The sequence below is a fragment of the Hemitrygon akajei genome, chromosome 8, assembly GCF_048418815.1.
Source record: "Hemitrygon akajei chromosome 8, sHemAka1.3, whole genome shotgun sequence".
NCBI classification, from domain to species: domain Eukaryota; kingdom Metazoa; phylum Chordata; class Chondrichthyes; order Myliobatiformes; family Dasyatidae; genus Hemitrygon; species Hemitrygon akajei.
In genome coordinates this window covers 129021063-129040054 of record NC_133131.1, presented here as the reverse complement: position 1 = coordinate 129040054, position 18992 = coordinate 129021063, and the positions used below count along the sequence as shown (strand labels likewise).

Genomic DNA, 18992 nt, shown 5'->3' with positions numbered 1-18992 from the left:
CTGATCCCAAAGATCTCAGAGGTTGCTTTCAGGAGGGGATGAAAACTTATTATTTGATGTAAACAACCTCTTCTTATATAAAGATGCATTTTTGGATGTCACAGGTCCTTTCAGTTTTAAACAGAATTCTGAAGATGTGATACAACTTGAATTTATGTGTCACTTAACACAGCTACTGTTTAAGTCTTGTGACTTTCATCACAAAGCGGTTCTAATTTCTCAACTAATGAGTGTAACTACAATAACTATTCATGTTTAACATCTGCCTCAGCGACTCTAGTACACTTTGCAGTCCGCAAATTATTAGCAGCCTTGTTTCAGTGTTATCTTTTCAGAATCTGATCCCTCTATCTCCTGCCTCCCTTCATGTTTATCCTAGCCTGGATCTGAATCACTGTCAGAAGAGCAAGATGCTGGGCCTGCTGTACGTGTTTCAAATTATATACAGCGTCCTTACTACCTGTTCCCTGAGAGATGCAGCAGTGTGTTTGATCATATAAATGAGAATTCCCAAGGACAGTTCAAGATGTTGCCCGACAAATATCTACAGATAGCACACAAATACCTGTCACTGACGATCAAATTATGGAACATTAAGGGAACAAACATATCTTTATTAATAACTAACAACTTTGGCAGCTTGATTCCTCATTTCATAGGCTGCAGCTGATTTGCATGCAAGTATATTTTATAGAAATCAGTTAGATTTCAATTGCCAGGTGCCTGACAAGTAAGATAGAAGGCACTGTTTGTATTATGACAAATTACTATATTCAGTACTGTGCAAAAGTCTTAGGCATTTTTACATAGCTACGGCACCTAAGACTTTTGCACAGTACTGTAGTTTTTTTTTGTATTACATTGCACTGCTGCAACAAAAAAGACAAATTTCATGACATATGTGGGTGATAATAAACCTGATTCTGATATGGGTCTCTGTTGTGGAGTGAGAGTGGGAAGGGACTGGAACAGGAGAGTCATGGTAGGGGAAAACAGGAAGGAAGAGGAGAGGAAGCGGGAAGCACCAGAGAGACGTTCTGTAATGATCGATAAACCAACTGTTTGGAATCAAATTACCTAGCCTGGTGTCTTAGGGCTGGTCGTGTCTGCACCCGCACTACCCCTCTGCCCCTGATATTCCTTCTCTGCCACCTGTCTCACACCTCTCCTGTGGTGCTCCACCCTCACCATACCCAACGTACTTTGCTCCTGCCAGATTTACAAACTCACTCTCCGCAAGTACCATACTGTCTTAGGCGCCCTAGCTAAGACTTTTGCACAGTACGGTTACAATGTACCGCTAGGCTTTGCACCAGACTTGGAGGGCCAAGGAAGACTTGGACAAGGAAGACTTTAAAATAGTTATTGATCCCAGAGAGAGAAGAGACTGGAGTGGTAACAGCTTAAGTTATTCCCATGGAGCACAGAGCAATCCCAATAGAAGGTAGTTCTGACATCTGCCCTTTCTGTAGTACTAACAGAATGAGCAGACTGTCATTCCTGGATACCCCACCTTGTAGGATGTTAAAACTGCACTGAATTCTTGTCTTTACCATGGAATCAGTTAAGCAGTGAGGCTCTCTGCATTCAGATGGGTTCCTTGGCTGCAAAGCAAAATGCCCTGAGGCAATAATGATGTTGGAGTGACAAACTAAAGGTGAATCAAGACAATCAGGACAATTGCCCTTTAAGCTGATTGTACTTGAATCAACTTTATGTTTATGTTGAGGAATCAAAAAGAGAACATTCATTTTTAATGAAGAATAAAACAGAATGGAAGATCAGGAATTACTGCAGGGGATTTGTTTTCTTTCTGTTTTTTCCGTGCACCTGAAGTGCTAAGGTGTGGAGAAATTCAGACACATACAGCAGCAATGAATGGCAGATCATGTCTGCCAAGGTGGCAGTGTGACCCACACCACTCAAGCATGTGATGCTTCCTTCAGCACAGTATCTGCCTGGGCAGCCTGTGGAACCTGGCACTCAGTACTCACCGCAGTGAGCTCCATTGAGAGTAAGCTACTTACCAGAATGTCTGTAGACTGCACCATATTCTAGTGCTTGGATTAGCACTGCACTTCTCTTCCAACCATGTGGGTCTTGCACAAGACCCAGCTACTGCGCTGTCCAAGCCAGACCCAGCACTCTGCCAACCACCCTCTGGCACCTGCACACACAGATCTGGTCATCCATTCCCGGTATCGTCACCAACAATCTATCTACAAAATATGAATTCAACCCATCATGTTTCCAACCTAACTCCAGTGATGAAGTCATTGGTCTGCTCCCCCCCAACAAACCCTGACCCATGGATCTGCACTGTACTTAACCACCTAGCCCGACCTCTCACCCATCATGGCTGTCACCACAGCCTCAGCACCTGTACCTGCTCATCTAGTGCTGCTGTACAAATCCAGAAACCCACTCATCAATCTGCCAACCTCCCTGAAGCAATCTGTGAGCCAGTTCCCGTCACTACAGCAAACAAAGTACTGCCACTGTACTACAATTGACATGACCCAAGCACACCCACACAGGGACCTCTCCATTCAACAAATACAACCATGCCAAATGAACAACTGAACAATCCCAAGCACTCTCATCCATTGATCCCCAACCCGTCTCCAACATTCCCACCCATTGACCTTCCAACTCAACCGAAACACTCCTATTAACCAAACCCCCGCCATTTGCTCTACACAGTTCTTGGCCAGGCACGCTATCTGAAACAGGCACTTCTCATGGATTCAACCTGTTGTCTGCCTCAGAGATTGCAATTACAGTAGTATCAAAAATGTGGGGCACATGAGGGTGGAACAGTTCTCCCTAACAAATTTTACCTAAGAAGCACTGATCTCATCAGGAATGATGGGTTGTTGCTGTTATGCTACCTAATCTTGCCTTGTAAGATGTTACATTGTGCAAACTGTGCCATAACCATCGAGTGTCCATATGTGATTCTAGTTTAATCCAAAATTGCCTCTCTGCATTCATAATGGCCTTCCAGAGGTCATAGCTGTACTTCATATAAGGTTCTTGGTCACCAGCCTTAAATGTCACAGATCTAACCCTCAGCAGAATATGAATCTCCTGGTTTATCCAGGGCTTCAAATTGGGAAAGACTCAGAATGTTTTTGTGCTTACACACTCATCCAGACTTGTCTTTATGAAGTGAGTAATGACTATTACACATTTAATACTTGAACATCGTCCAGTCCACCATCTCAAATCAATCCTGCATGTAATCTTCCAGTTCAGTTGTACAGCTCCTTGTAGTCCTCTTTACTGGTGTTACACTCTTCAGTCTCTGCCTGATCGCAGGCAGGAGAAGCACAGTCAGGTGGTCAGATTTACCAAACTACAGGCAAGTAGACATTTTTGAAAGTGGTGTAGCAATGGGCGAGTGCAATCCTACCCTGCAGTCTTGTTTTCAGAGGCAACAGAGGCCTCCACAGCGTTTCCAGAATTGTGTTTATATAACGCAAATTCTTTGCTTGCATTAAACATTTAAATGTTATCGCATGTTGGATTATGGCCTAGATTTTCACTTTTCTTGTAGTTTACCTTTCCTCATGCTTGCTTGTCCGTTGATATAATCTGTTTGTTTCTAAATGTTTGGTGGATGTTTAGTAATTTGTAGTATAGCTGGTTCTTTATTTTATGTAGCTCCTTTTACTGCAACCTGTGACATGCCATAAATCCAACAATCTCATTGGCTGCTTTTATCAAAGAATTTCCTTATTTAGCTAGTTTGAGTTAGTTTTCAATATAAGACGGCCATGGTTTCTTTATTCTTTGTCTTCTTCCTTCAGTTCTTACAGCAGAGAAGGTTGGTTATTTATTTTTATTTATTTAGAGATTCAGCACAGAAAAGGTTCCTCAGGCTCACCAGGTTGTGTCGCCCAGTAAACCATTGATTTAACTCTAGCCTAATGTCGAGACAATTTACAATGAACAATTAACCTACCAGCTGGCATGTCTTTGGACCATGGGAGGAAACAGGAGCACCTGGAGGAAACCCACCTACACACGGGAAGAGTGTAAAAACTTCCTTACAGAGGATGCCAGAATTGAATTCTGGCGCCCCAACCTGTAATAGCGTCGCCCTAACGGCTACGCTACTGTGGCACCCCACTGTTCACTGTTGGTTACTGTTCTTTGTTATGAACACCAAATAAAATGGCTAACATCATGAACGTTACACCTTATTGTTGACTTCTGTAGAACCTTCTGGAAAATATCATCTCCAGGTCCAACATCCTTGATGACTGAATGACGAGAAGTGGTAAATAAATAATTCATATTTCTATATGCATTCTGATAGTCAAGGCATAACTCCAGTTTGGCAAGAAACAATAGAGAGAATGATGATTGGGAGAAAGAAACTGATGGTAGGGCCATTCAATAAAAGGAAGGGTAAATGACCAGAGGAGTTCATTTGAAGAGGAGGATTGTGTTAGAAGACAGAGGAAACATGATTTTTAGAGGAAGCATGATTTTTGATAGAAGTTAAATGTATGTAGAAAATGACAATATGTGATCCAAGTTCTGTAGGTTCTCGCTTGTCTTTTAACAAGGTCCAGCATTGCTGTGAGTACTGGGGACCATGGTTAAAGTGGTTACAAGCAGAAACAGGACTGATGCAGTGTGCTCACACATCACATGGCTGCAATCAATATGAGGGATATTTTGCGTTCTGAATCAGCAATCAATCAGCACTCATTAATTTCAAGGTGAAAATTACATCCATTTTCTTTTGAAGTAAGTGTTAATCAAAGTTCTATTAGAAATTCAATGTATATGTACAAGACCCTACAGTCAAAGAAATGACCTCACCAAAATTCTTCTCTGAAACTCATTAAAAGAAATGGCATTGGTTGTTTTGTGGGCGCTACAATGCTCAGACTTAGTTTCTGGCTTCTTCCCCCTTCTTTTCCATTCCCGATGAAGGATCTTGACTCAAAAATTCAATTGTTTATCCTCCTCCAAAGATGCTGCTTGCATTTTGTGTGTGTTGTGCAAGTTTTTCAGCATTTGTAGTATCCCTTGAGTTTCAGATTTAGTGTTTGCTAATTCTGATTTGCCGAGCAAAGTTGAATGAGTTACCGTGATTCCTACCCGCCTTCAATACTAACATCTTCAAAATCCACCTGAACCAGAGGAGCAGGTAGGAAGGTCCTTGATTAAATTACTTCTCAGCACATGAGCTGTCCAGCTAATGCAATGAAATGTCAGCCGAGATTATTGTAGTAATTCCTGTCATCCCTATGCAGAGCTCTGCTTAGATAAAGCATAGGTCAACGAATCAAGGTTACATAAAACAAACTCACACCCACTCTCTCCACAAGCAAAGCTTTATCCTGGGTGTTTGGAGTCACAGAATTGTTCACAATATTTTGAAATCAAAAGTGCAATAAATTTCAAGATCCCACCAAAATTATGGACAATAGATTATAAATGAATGTAGCTAGACGAGGAACGTGAACATGCATTTGGGAAATATGCTTCAATACAATCAAGTTTGCTGCTGCATAATTACAGCCATTTAATTTAACCGTAAGACATAGCAGCAGAAACAGGCCACTCCGCCCATTGAGTCTGGTCCGCCATTCCATCATGGCTCATTTATTGGTCCTCTCAACCCCATTCTGTTGCATTCTACCATAACATTTGACACCCTTACTAATCAAGAACCTGTCAAACTCCACTTTAAATATACCCAATGACTTGCCACCACAGCTGTCAGTGGTGATGATTCACCATCCTCTGGCTAAAGAAATTCTGCCTCATCTCTGTTGTAAAGGGTTGTCCTTCTGTTCTAAAGCTGTGCCCTCTGGTCCTAGACACTCCCACTATAGGAAATATCCTCTGCGAGTACAACTACCTAGGCCTTTCAATATTCAATAGGTTTCAATGAGAACCACTAATTCTTCTGAATTCCAGCGAGTACAGGCCCAGAGCTATCAAATGCTCCTCATAAGATAGCTCTTTCATTCCTGGAATCATTTGGCCATTGAATATAAATTAATACATGTACACAAACACTGCAGACAAGGCCAGCATTTAAAATCCATCCATGATTGCCCCAGAGCTAAACGATCCACTGAACCATTTCGCAGGCAGCTAGGAATCCATTACATTGCTGTGGGTTTAAAATTATATACAATGACCAAACCGAGTAACCACCACAGATTTCTAAGTAAAATGAAAGAACTAGCTAGTTTTCTATGGCAATCCCATGTCTTCTTGAACATTACTATGCATTTGCAGTTTGGTCTGTGAGCTAGTAAATGCATCTGACTTAATGTCTAGGAAATCTAAGGCGTTTCAAAGTATATATCATTGTGGACCAACGAAACCACCATATATTCTTATGTCTAGTGAATTATGATGGCATTGTGTCTTGACACATGTAACAATTTGACTGCTTACAGCAGGTTCTCCCAACCTGGGGTCCATGGACCCTGTGCTTTGGTCCATGGCATAAAAAGGGTTGGGAACCTCTGGCTTAAAGAAACAGATTTGTGACTTCTGTAATAGGAAGATTCCTCATTTGCACTTAAAGAGTGCTTGTTCTGTTTCAGGATAGTACTTTGGCTGCTGTCTTCTGATTATAAACTACTGGTTGATTAGTTGCATCGTGGCCTTATAATTACAATATATATAACATTATAATTACAATATTTGTAGGAGTAACTATATTTAAGTGTCCTACCTGCTATGACATTTGAACTCATACCCCTCAATAATATACGTAGTTTGCTAATTCACTGACATAACGATCTATGAGGTATGTTAGAAATAACAGGGCAGGAGGAAATATTGTTAACATTTCTAAAGATCTTCAGTTTTAAAGGCTAGTGTTTCCCTTGTATGAGTGTGGTTCAACTCCAGAAGTTTCAGCAAACATTGCCCAATATTTTGTAATAAGCCAGTAGGCGAGGAGAAGAAACAAAAAAAAGATTCTGCCAGAACTCCACAGTTGAAAGAATCTATAGCCTATTCTTCTATTACAGTAGGAAACACCCAATAGCCCATAAATGCCAAACTAAAAGAGAGTGAAAATGAATATTTTTCCCAGACGGTGATTACTATATTACATTCTCTGATTCCAATCAGCTGGCAGCCATTGAATATTTTTCTTCACTGATAAACTTGCATCAATCTGAAAAACTAACATCTGAAGACTGATGAGAATATTAAATAAGGTCCATAAAACAATGAGGGATCTGGAAATAGAAACTGGGAAACATTTTAGAGGAAATTTGAGGGGAAAAAACACTCAAAGAGTTCTGCAACCCAATGTCAGAAGGACTATTGGAAAAAGAAACAGTCTTCATGTTTCACAAGATGTGCCTTTACCTTTTATGTACTAAGACCTTGGAGGTGGGATTGACATAACTATTCCATTTGGCTGACACAGCACATTGAGACAAATGACTGTACACTTTGCCATATATTCATATGATCCTATAACACATTGACCCATCTCACACCTACTCCCCAGCCAAGGGAAACATTGTTCTACATCCAGAATGACTTGGCCCTGTCAGAGTTTTTTATATTTCAATAAGATCTCTCGTTATTCCCAGATAGAACACTGAACTTAGTTCTCATTACTCTCAGACACAACACTGTACAGTGCAGAAACAGGCCTTTCAGCCCACCATGTCAACACTGACGTTGATGACAATCTAAACTAATCCACTCTGCCTACACCTGGTCCACATCCCCTTAGTCCCTGCCTCTTCTTGCATCTGTCTAAATGAATGTTAAACATGGCCTTTATATCCGCTTCCACCACCTCCCTTAGTAGTGGTTCCAGACAGTTACCACTCTGTTTGTAAATATCTTACCTTGCATATCTCCTTTCAACTATACACTTAATTGACTTACTATCTCCCTGTACTACAAATCCTCAACCCAGGAATCAATTTAGTAACTGTTGCTGAATTCCTTCTAATGCAAGTACCTTTCTTAGGTAAAGAAACCAAACCAGCATTCGGTGCTGCTGATGTAGCCTCTCTTAAGCCTGTACAGTTGCAGTGGAACATCACTGCTAACTTATACAAAACCTCTTGGAATAAAGGCTAGGGTACTATTTACTTTCTAAGCTGCTTACTGCCCCTGAATGTTTGCTTTTGGTGACTGTGTACAAGAATATCCAGATATAATTTTACATCACTATTTCAAAGCCATCACTATTTAAATAATAATGATAACAATAAAATGGGAAATACTGGAAAGAGACCAGTTAGAGTATTGTGTACAGTTCTGGTCACCAAATTATAGGAAAGATGTCAACAAAATAGAGAGAATACAGAGAAGATTTACTAGAATGTTATCTGATTTTCAGCACCTAAGTTACAGGGAAAGATTGAACAAGTTATGTCTTTATTCTTTGGAGCATAGAAGGTTGAGGGGGGACTTGATAGAGGTATTTAAAATTATGAGGGGGATAGATAGAGTTGACGTGGACAGGGTTTTTCCATTGAGAGTAGAGGAGATTCAAATAAGAGGACATGAGTTGAGAGTTGGGGGCAAAAGTTTAAGGGTAACATGAGGGGGAATTTCTTTACTCAGAGAGTGGTAGCTGGGTGGAATGAGCTTCCAGTAGAAGTGGTAGAGGCAGCTTCAGTATTGTCATTTAAAGTAAAATTGGATAGGTATATGGACAGGAAAGGAATGGAGGGTTATGGGCTGAGTGCGGATCAGTGGGACTAGGTGAGAGTAAGCGTTCGGCACGGACTAGAAGGGCCGAGATGGCCTGTTTCTGTGCTGTAATTGTTATATGGTTATATGGTTACCACTTAACCTGAAGCATTAACTTTGCTTCACTTTCCACAGATTCTGCCTGTCAAGCTGAGCGCTTCTACTTTTGTACCAAATTTCCAAACCTGCAGCTCTTTTGATTACCATTTCAATAAATATTGTGTCTTACTGCATTTTCAACTAAAATGGATAACTTCATATTTATCCATGACATCAGTCACATATTTGCCCATTCACTCAGCTTGTCTAATTCACCTGGCATCTTAACTCACAGTCGTAGCCTCACAACTCACAGTCGTACGCAGTTTCTTAGCCTCTGTATCTATCTCCACGAAACCATCTCTTTGACCAAACTAGATGGTGCTCATTCTATTGTGATCTTTGGCTCAGCATCCTTTCTCCCTCTTTCACCTTATGAGATATTTAGGAGCTCTTTTTCTATGGATCAACTTAAATGTGTGCTCTTGTGTTGTTATAGAAACAAAATCAAGTGTAATAATTAATTGGTATGCAATGTACAAGTACTTTGTTGTGCTGAATTTATCGGTTGTGCTACAGGAGAACTCAAAAATGGTTATAATATCACCTCATTAGGTACAAGAGGTGCCTGATAAAGAAGCCACTAAATGGATGTTCTTGGTTTTCTACTGCCGTAGCCCATCCACTTCAAGGTTCAATGTATTGTCCCTTCAGAGATGCTCTTCTGCACACCACTGTTGGAACATTTGACTTACTTTTGTCTTCCTGTCAGCTTATACTCTTCCAGCCATTCTCCTTTGACTTCTGTCATTGAAAAGGCATCTTCACCCACAGAACTGTTACTCAATAGATTCTTTATGACCTCTAGAGACTGTGGTGTGTGAAAATCCCAGGAGATCAGCAGTTTCTGAGATAGTCAAAGAACCCCATCTGACTGTAGATCACATTTCTTCTCCATTCTGAAGATCAGACTGAACCTCTTGTCCATGTCTGCATACTTTTATACATTGTGTTGCTACCACATGATTGGCTGATTAGATAGTACATTATGAGTAGGTCTACTGGTGTATGTAATCAAGTGGCCTAACAGTCCAAACAGTCATTTTAGTTGGTAATTAAGAATTAACCATAGGGACTTCTGCTGATAAGTAGAGCAGACTTACTTTCCTAAGGGGTATTATTGTGACCTTTCTGTTTTTTTACAATAGTACTGCAGATTCATGGTAATGATTATTGATACTATCTTTTCTGAAAAGAGGCTCTTCTCAGCAAAAATTGATGAAGATCACTGCTGCTTTCAATGTGCCAGAACAACTCTAAATAGGTCGAGGAAAATGGCATTTGAAGATCAAGTTCTCCAGCCAAGTTCAAAACATATGTTCTAGCAGGCAGCAGAAAGTCCTACTCTATACTTTTGTGGACTGCTTATAGCAAGCACCTCAAGGACCTGGAGAGGTCTCACCATTGCTGCCTCCATTCTTACAAGCCTGACACCTGATACCTAAAACAGACTCTATTCCAAGCTCTGTCAGAGTACCAAGTTTGCAGAAGAAAATATGCAAGCATATATATCCTCCCTAAGAAAATGCAACATTCCCACTTACTATTAGGAAATCTGGCCCATGACCATCTAAAAGGCAGGTAGGCGGAGATGAGTCCATGGCCAGTTCAGCCATGATCTTATTGAATGTCAGAGTAGGCTCAACAGCCATATGGCCTACTCCTGCTCCTATTTTTTATATTCTTATTTAAAAGAACTTTTGAGGTACTACTCAAAACCATACACCCACACATTGGCATCAGATAGAAACCCAATATAAACAGTGAAGGGAAAACTCCACCTCACTGTCTACCCACCTTCCTGCCCCACCTATGGGACAGCAGTTCACTCATTGACATCATCAGTCACCCCAGGATCCAAGGAACTGGAGTAGAGGCAAGTTATTCTCAAAGCCGAGACTACCTGGGAAGATTATTGATGCTTTTTTTTAAATAATATATCTACTATCTATAGATTCTTACTCCAGTAATATACCCAAAAGCCAACTAACCTGCACATTCTTTATAATTGAAAACTGGAGCTTGGTTTTCAGTGTATTAAGCAGCTGGATTCTGCTCTCAATAAACATGATTTGAATTAAATTTGGCATTGTTCTTCAACACTTGTATAAAGGTAGATACGTCAATGTACTGATAAAAGCTTGCTTCATTAGTTGCCCCTGTCTACCACTTGGTGGGGTGCTTGGCCATATTTCAGATTCCCAGCCATTCGGCGACAAAAGAAGTTAACAACTTTATTGCCTTGATGCTTATTTTTCACATAGATTCTTGAAAATATATCATTATGTGTAGAAAATTATAATGAATACTGATCTCGGATTCCCCCGTTTATCATGGCTGTGCTGCCAGATCAGGGAGAAGACTACGTTCTTTTCTAAATTAATAAAGTAATCATTTTGGCCATTAGCCATTTGCTGTATCTATATTGCATCTCCCCCAGTTCCCATTTACTGCTCCACTTATTGCCACTACCTGGTGAACAAACTCCATGTCTCTTCTCTTCACAGAACCCCCTCAACCTTTCTCTGTCAAAGGGGCTCATATTTGAATGGCCCAGTGAAAATCTGACATTTATGGGCACTCAGGCCTCCAAGCCAGTCATATCTCATCTACCATAGTTTAATTGTTTCGTTCTGATGACCGTTAAAAAGAAATGAAAACTTCTTCTCCCAACATCATGCAGTCCTGGGTAGGTCTGTAGTCTAGTGTAGTTGTTGTGTTTTTTTTTTCTCTGTGTTGTTTTTTGTGTCTAGTTTTGTAATATGTCATGTAACACCATGGTCCTGAAAAACATTGTCTCATTTTGACTATGTACTGTACCAACAGTTATGGTCAAAATGACAATGAAAGTAACTTGACTTGACTTGACTTGATCAGAATGTTAACACCATGAGCAAGAGGAGTCATGAAGTTGTGACCACTGGTTGACTGGAAGAACCATCCGAAGGGCAGTGTATATTACATCCTGAGGCTCAGAAACTTTTCAGTCTTTGTTAGGCTCAATACTTGGAATGGGTCAGTGCTTACGTTACAACTGATATTTGATAAATAACATGCAGTTTCCTGATGAAGGCACTACATGCTGCATATATGAAACAAGTGCTCATGGAGCTCCATGTGGTTCAATAAATAGTCAATGCTGACACCATACTAAACTCCAGCTGCTGGTTCTGGGATGTCCACCCATCTGCTCTCCTTCGTTGAAGGGATTAAGCAAAATATTTCCAGCATTCACACATTAAACAGTAGCTAAGAATTCTGGCTAGTCCTTTGGATTTTTCACAAGGTTATAAAGTCACACAACAGCAATCAGTAATTGGAGTAGGCTGCACGTGCATTAATAATCTATGCACCTGCTCATTCATCAAAGGATGCCCCAGTGCAATTAATTGGCAAGGAAAGAATCCCACTGTTCCTGAAGCTGAGAATACAGAAAAATGTCAGCAATTCTCTTTCTGTTCTTGTTGATGGACTTGACTTCATCTTAAATTTTATCATCGTTGTCATTTAAGATTATATAAAACTCCCAATGAGGAGGGGCTGGAGGAGCCCTTATTCCTCTTTTAAGGAACCTTATGATACAACTTCCCTTGAACCAGAAGTAGCAAAAGTACAGAGCTTTTCATCACCAGTGAATGTTTTGGATCCAAAACTGCATGCTCACATGAAGAGAAGGCAATCAGCAATATCTTAGCTGGCTTCAGGGTACAGATTTTTTCCCTGCACAGGTTAATATTTAAGGCCAAGAAGCAGGTACTAAAACAACATGAGTTGCAAAAGATTCTTCCCACAGGCAAGTTAAACTGATCAACCATTCTACTTAGCACCCACCCCACCAGCCTCTATCAATTACCTCAGTCACAGCACTGCACACTAAACAGTCAAAACCCCTCTTTATAATGCTTTTTACATTGAAAATGCATGCTGATATTTGTGCATTTATGCACATTTTATTTCATATCCACACTTTAACCTCTAATTTTATTTTATATAATTCATTATTCTTTATAATTGTTGAATATTGCTGTTTTTGTTGTATACCATGCCTACACATTGCAGCAAATTCCAAATACAGTAGATTCCAGTTAATTGGGACAGATTGGGACGAGTGCATTTTGACCCAATTAAGCAGCTGCCCCAATTAGTCAAAATTTCATGGAAATCATTAAGGAGGTATAAAAAAAGACAAACTGAGTAACAAATTAAGTATTTAAATGAAATACAGAACAAATTATAACACTACAATACTATAAAAATATGTATTAGTTCCTAATAGTTATCAGTGGAGGAATTCATCCGCGTGACGTTCTTTGACAGTAAATAAATAAAATCAGTGCAGACATCTAGTACAGATAATGGATTACCTACATACAACCCTGCCGATGATTGCATCTTCCGAATGTTGATACCTTTAAATTCTTCAAGTTCCTAACTTATTGAATTAGTGAAATTGTTTCATTTTCACTGCCGGCCTTTTCTGGCATCTCCAAACCTGCATCCTTGAATCCACGGTGAGCAAAGCAGTTCTGAATTGTCTTACTGCTTACTTCTTACTAACTATGAGTGACACAAATTGCTACTTTTAGAAGATAAACACATGCAAGTGATGCTACTTGAAAACCGTTTGCTCGAAGCACAGTGTAGTGTTTAAAGGTCACATAAGTGCACATGACTGACTCCAGTTAGAAACTGTTCAGCAACAGTTTCCTGCCTCAATTAAGTGGCATAGTGTCACAAATAAACAAAAGGAATCCTGGCTATTTTCTTAATAAAGTTTTGTTCTTTAAGAGTTGTCTCAAATAATGGCTGCCCTGATTAACCGATGGCTCTATTAAATGGAATCCACTGTGCATGTAAATATATATGGTGAATAAAGTTGACCCTAAATCAAACAAGGATTCTTGATTGATGTATTATAAAATAAAGCATTAATTTGACAATACAATTAATGTACAGAGAAATGTGTACTCATTGATTTGCATTTCCTGAATTAATAAGAATACCTTTGAAGTGAAAATTGAAAACAACTTTCTTTCCTCAAATACTATGTATGAAAATTGCAATGCTATATTACTAAAGTTATGCTGTCACCAATTTCAAGCCCAAAGATAAGATGTTCCCATTTGTGTGGAACTCACCCACAAGTCTTCCAGTGGGATGGACAATCAAGTTGTACTCTGTTTTCACAGAGAGACCCAACAAAACCTAAATTCATTATGCTATTAGAAAGAGAGTACAGTGAAAAAATTAATTGTAAATTAGCTCTGGAACTGTATACAAATTTTTGCTTTTGATCTTAATGTTAAAAGGGTAATTCTGACACAGTACCGCTTTAAATTTAAAAGCAAACTTTTAACACTCAAACTTGGCGCAGATAATCTCCTGTTAAATGACCAAAATCAGGAATTTATTCTCAGAAAATTTTACCAAATAGATATAGCTTGCTAAATGCTGCCAGCCTGTAAGATAATGCTGGAGATCTGAGGACCATGACTCTGGTAATAAAAACAAACATAAAACTAGCTTCCTGGTTAACTAACACTTGACTGTTTAAGGCCTGTGCTTTACTATTAGCAATATAGCATTTCTTCAGAGTTCTTAGCAACTACCTATACAAATATTAGGTTGTAAGTTTGTTTTTCCTGCCTTGGAAGAATGTGTCAAGTGTGTTAGCTGACTGTGATTTGGGGATTGTTCTGGAAGGAAGTTGTGTTTTTCTATGCTGACACTCTCATTTGGGTAGAAATTTCAGAATGGGCTGATGTAACATTAATCTGGCAAAACGTGAAGAAGCAGTCAACACCACAAGGGGGAGCATCAGCGAATGTGCGAAAGACAGTCTCTGCATAAATGTGAATTGACAAGGGCTAATACATTAAGAAAATTAAAACTGACTTGTCGAAAAGGAATGAAGCCCCTACAAGGCACGTATGCTTGAGGTTAAAGGGCAAGATTGAGAAAAGAACTGAATCTGGCTATTTGAATGGATCAAATTAACTAAAATGGTTATGAATGCACTATTGAAAACATTGGGAAAATGGTACATTATGCCAGAACAGAGAAAAGGACTGACAGAAGTCCCAAGAAGTGAAAGAAATTAAAGCCCAGCTGTTTGAATATATGCTGAAGATTCAGCTTAATTTGTGTCCTGAGTTTGATAAATAATATGGAAAGAAGATCATTCCTCAGTTTTGGAAAACTCTGGAATTTGGATTAGGAAAAGGTTCAAGGTTATGCTTAAAGTCTACCTTGAAAGAAATGTTCAACATCAGCAAAGACTCTTGCAAATCCCTTGTCAATGGCAAAAAAACTGGGATTGGTGGATGATGAGGAGTGGAAAATGTTTGCCGGATATCTGTAAAATGGAGTGTTAAATGGGTGTTCAGATAACTGATTTTGTTCCATCTAGTTAATACTTAAATGAAGGCATCTACAGAAAGGAAATTGGGTAGCTGCTTTGTCGAACATCTCCATTCAATCTGCGTGGATAACACTAAGCTTCCAGTTGCCTGTTACTTTAGCTCACCATTTCAGTCCCATTCTGAAGTCTTCACCTTTGGCCTCCTATACTATTGCAGTGATGCCTAAAATAAACTTGAGTCAGAGGTTCACCTTCCAGTCAGGGGTTCTCAAACTGGGGTCCATGGGCCCTCTGCTTAATGGTATTGGTCCATGGCACAATAAAGTTGGGAACCCCTGCACTAGATGGACTCAAAATTAAATTCAACAGTTTCAGAGCAGACTTCCTGGTTTACCTAGAGAGGAAGGATGCTTTTGTGAGAATGCTATTCTTGGACTACAGTTCAGCATATCATAATTCTCTCCAGGCTCGACAAGAAGCTCAGAGACCTTGGCCTTCACCCTGCCTTATGTAGCTGGATCCTGGACTTCCTGATCCCTGCCAGGTGGTAAGAGTGGGCTCCCTCACCTCTGCTCCTCTGACCCTCAACACAGGTGTACTAAGGTTTACTCATCTCTTGGAATGGGTTTTATAATCAACATGATCATAGAAACATAGCAACATAGAAAACCTACAGCACAATACAGGCACTTCAGCCCACAAAGCCAGGCCGAACATGTCCTTACCTTAGAAATTGCCTAGGGTTACCCATAGCCCTCTATTTTTCTAATGTTTGGTCATCCATTTGCAATGACACCTTAGCTTTGCTTTCTTCACTAACAGGAACTAACTTTTTTGTGTATTTGCTGCAAGGCTATGTTCTGCATCTCATAGTACCAGCATGTTCTTTTCTTCCCTTTTTTCTCTAACTTCCCCAGTTAATCTATTAACCAGATGGAACCAAAAGTAATTATGTTACCCAAACAACCTTGATCTCCAGCCTATTTCTGAACACACCCTATGTTCTTCTTATCCGGCTCTTTCTCTGAATTAACTTTGCAGCAAGCTGCCAGCATTTCCTTGCATAAGTGCCAGCAAGTCTATGATTTCTGTGCAGAACTTGGAAGCTGCTGGCAGCTGTTGACCAGTAATTCTCCAACTATGCTTCACTCTGACATGGACTGTGACGATGACCATGATGAACCTTCCTGTTTATCTGATGTCAGTGTTGCCCGCACCATGTTGCTTTTTGCTTACGTTCTCTGTTCCACTAATGTTTCTCTGTTTCTCCCCCTATGTATCTTTCCTTGGCTCTTTAAATTCTTTTTCTCTCCTGTCGTGGTAGCATTGCAGTTAGCGGTTAATACCGACTGTAAGATCCAGATTTGATTCCCTCTGCAGTCTATACGGAGTTTGTACATTCTCCCCTTGACTGTGTGGATTTCCTGCCGGTACTCTGATTTCCTGCCACATTCCCACGATGTACAGTTAAGGTTAGTGAGCTTTGGGCGTGCTGTGTTAGCGCCAGAAGTGTTGTGACACTCGATGATCTGATTGGGTGCAACTGCTGCATTTCACTGTATGTCTCAATGTACGTGTGACAGATAAAGCTAATCTTAAGGTCCTGTTGGGCCACCAGCTTACACACTGTTGGTATAGAAATGTCTGACTATCTATCAGTAGCACAGGGATGAAAATATGTCTTGGTGAAGTTATTATCCAGAACAATGTGCCTCTAATGAATGGAGGATTTGCACTGGTGCTAGTACACACATCATAATACAAGGGTGTAAGAAGGTATGTTGGGGAGAAAAATTATCAGCAATGATTCACCAGAGGATTAGAAGATTGGGTACAATCTGATGCAGGAGGAGTAAAGCAATGATTGCTAATGAAAACTGCAGATACTGTAGACGTTGAACATGGAACAGTATAGCACAGGATTAGACACTTACACCTGTATTGTCCTTGCCAAGTTAAACTAAATTTGTTTTACTTGTATATGATCTACATCCCTCCATTCCCTGAATGTTTTTGTGTCCAGGTAATAGCATTTAAAGCACCACTATGGTACCTGCTTCCATCACTACCCCTGACTGCCCATCCCAGGCACTTGGTGTTAAAAAAAATCTGCCCCACATAACTTTTATAAACTTTCTGCCTCTCAACTTAAAAGTATATCCATTAGTACTTGACATTTCTCCTTGGGGGAGAAAGATTCTGATTGTATACTCCTTTTATACCACTCATTATCTTATAAACTCCTGTCAGATCTCTCCTCAGCCCCCATCACCTGGACAAAACAATCCAAGTTTGTCTAACCTCTCCTTATAGCTCATATCTCTTCAGTAACCTTTCCAAAATCTTCATATTCTTCCTGAAACCTGAATGTAAGAAAACCCAGAAAATACTACAAGCATTTAGCAGTGCAGGCAACATCTATGGAAAGAAAAGCACCGTTAACATTTCAGGTATATGACCTTTCATCAGATCAGCAAAGATGTGGTGTGAAAATACACAAGAATACATTGATCTACTGGGGGAATGAAATGCTGTCCCACTGTGGAAGTAAGGAATTATAGAATGGGGATACTAACAGTCAGCAAATTAGGTCTGAATATCAGTGGCAACTACAAAAGGGGCAGAAGGAAGCAGGAAGAGCAGCCTTGTCCATGAATGCAGTGGGGCCTCATTCATATTCAGCTTAATGCATTAATAGCAACTTGTATCAGTTGGTGAGCACTTTGCCTCAGCTAGATCCAGCAAGCAGTGGAAGCTAAAATGCGCTGCAATTCCACTCAGTTTGAGGAACCTCGGTTCGATCCTGACCTTGGGTGCTCTCGTGATGCAGGTGATTCCTGCTTCCTCCTGGATCTCAAAGGTGGGAGAATTGCCTACTGTAAAATACATATTAGTAGACAAATGGAAAACAAAATCAATAGGCAGTTGGAGGGCAGGTCCGAGAGAGGATAAGTTGCAGGAGTGTGGGTAAATGAGAAAAGGAATGATACCAACAGAGTTGCTCCCTGAAGAGAGGCATGAAATTGATAAAGCTGGACATTCTCTTTCTGACTCACTAGAAGTGTGAAGAAAGCCAAGTGAATCACAGCTAAAGTCAAGCAGTGGAAATATTTGTGGAGGTTCAAGAAATCTTTAAGAGGATAAAATATGATTAATATGTTATCCTATTTACAGTGTATAACTCCTACTTCCACAGTGTATCAATGCTCAATGAGACCACAATGAGTGTATGGGGCTGTTAACTGCATGCAGACATGTTTCAGCAAGTTCAGCTTGGAAAGTCATCTGGCCTTGTCCTACCTAAGAGAGTGGCCTTGACAATTCCAGAATGGGGTTTCCCCTTATCAGATCCTGAGTTACCTATCTATCTATTTACTTATTTGTTTGTTTGTTTATTTATTGATACAGTGCAGAATAAGCCCTTCTGGCCCTTTAGGTTATGCCATCCCAAAAACCCCTGACAAACCCAATTAGACCTAATCTAATCAAGGGACAATTTACAATGGCCTGCTTCATTTTTGGACTGTGGGGAGGAAACTGGGGGACCCGGAGAAACCTCACACTCTCCTGAGATTCCAATACAGACAGGCACATGAATCGAACTCTCAACTCTAGAATGCCCGACCCGTAATAGCATTTTGAAACTATGTCAGGGCAACTAAGCACTTTAACTTATGATGATAGATTTAAAGTCATAATCTTAAAGCCATTGGCTAGATGACTTTAGATTGATAGCCCTTAGCTTTAAGTTAGATTTAATTTTGGTGCACAGTCGCTGAGCAAAATATGGGACTGATAGACCAGGGATTCCACAGAGGAA

General features: G+C 40.0%; 1 protein-coding gene across 3 annotated transcripts in view; it reads right to left on the bottom strand.

Moving 5' to 3' along the window:
* LOC140732254 (voltage-dependent L-type calcium channel subunit beta-2-like) overlaps positions 1-18992 on the bottom strand; it is a 318120-nt gene that overhangs the window by 222067 nt on the left and 77061 nt on the right. The gene's annotated exons all lie outside the window — the stretch shown is intronic.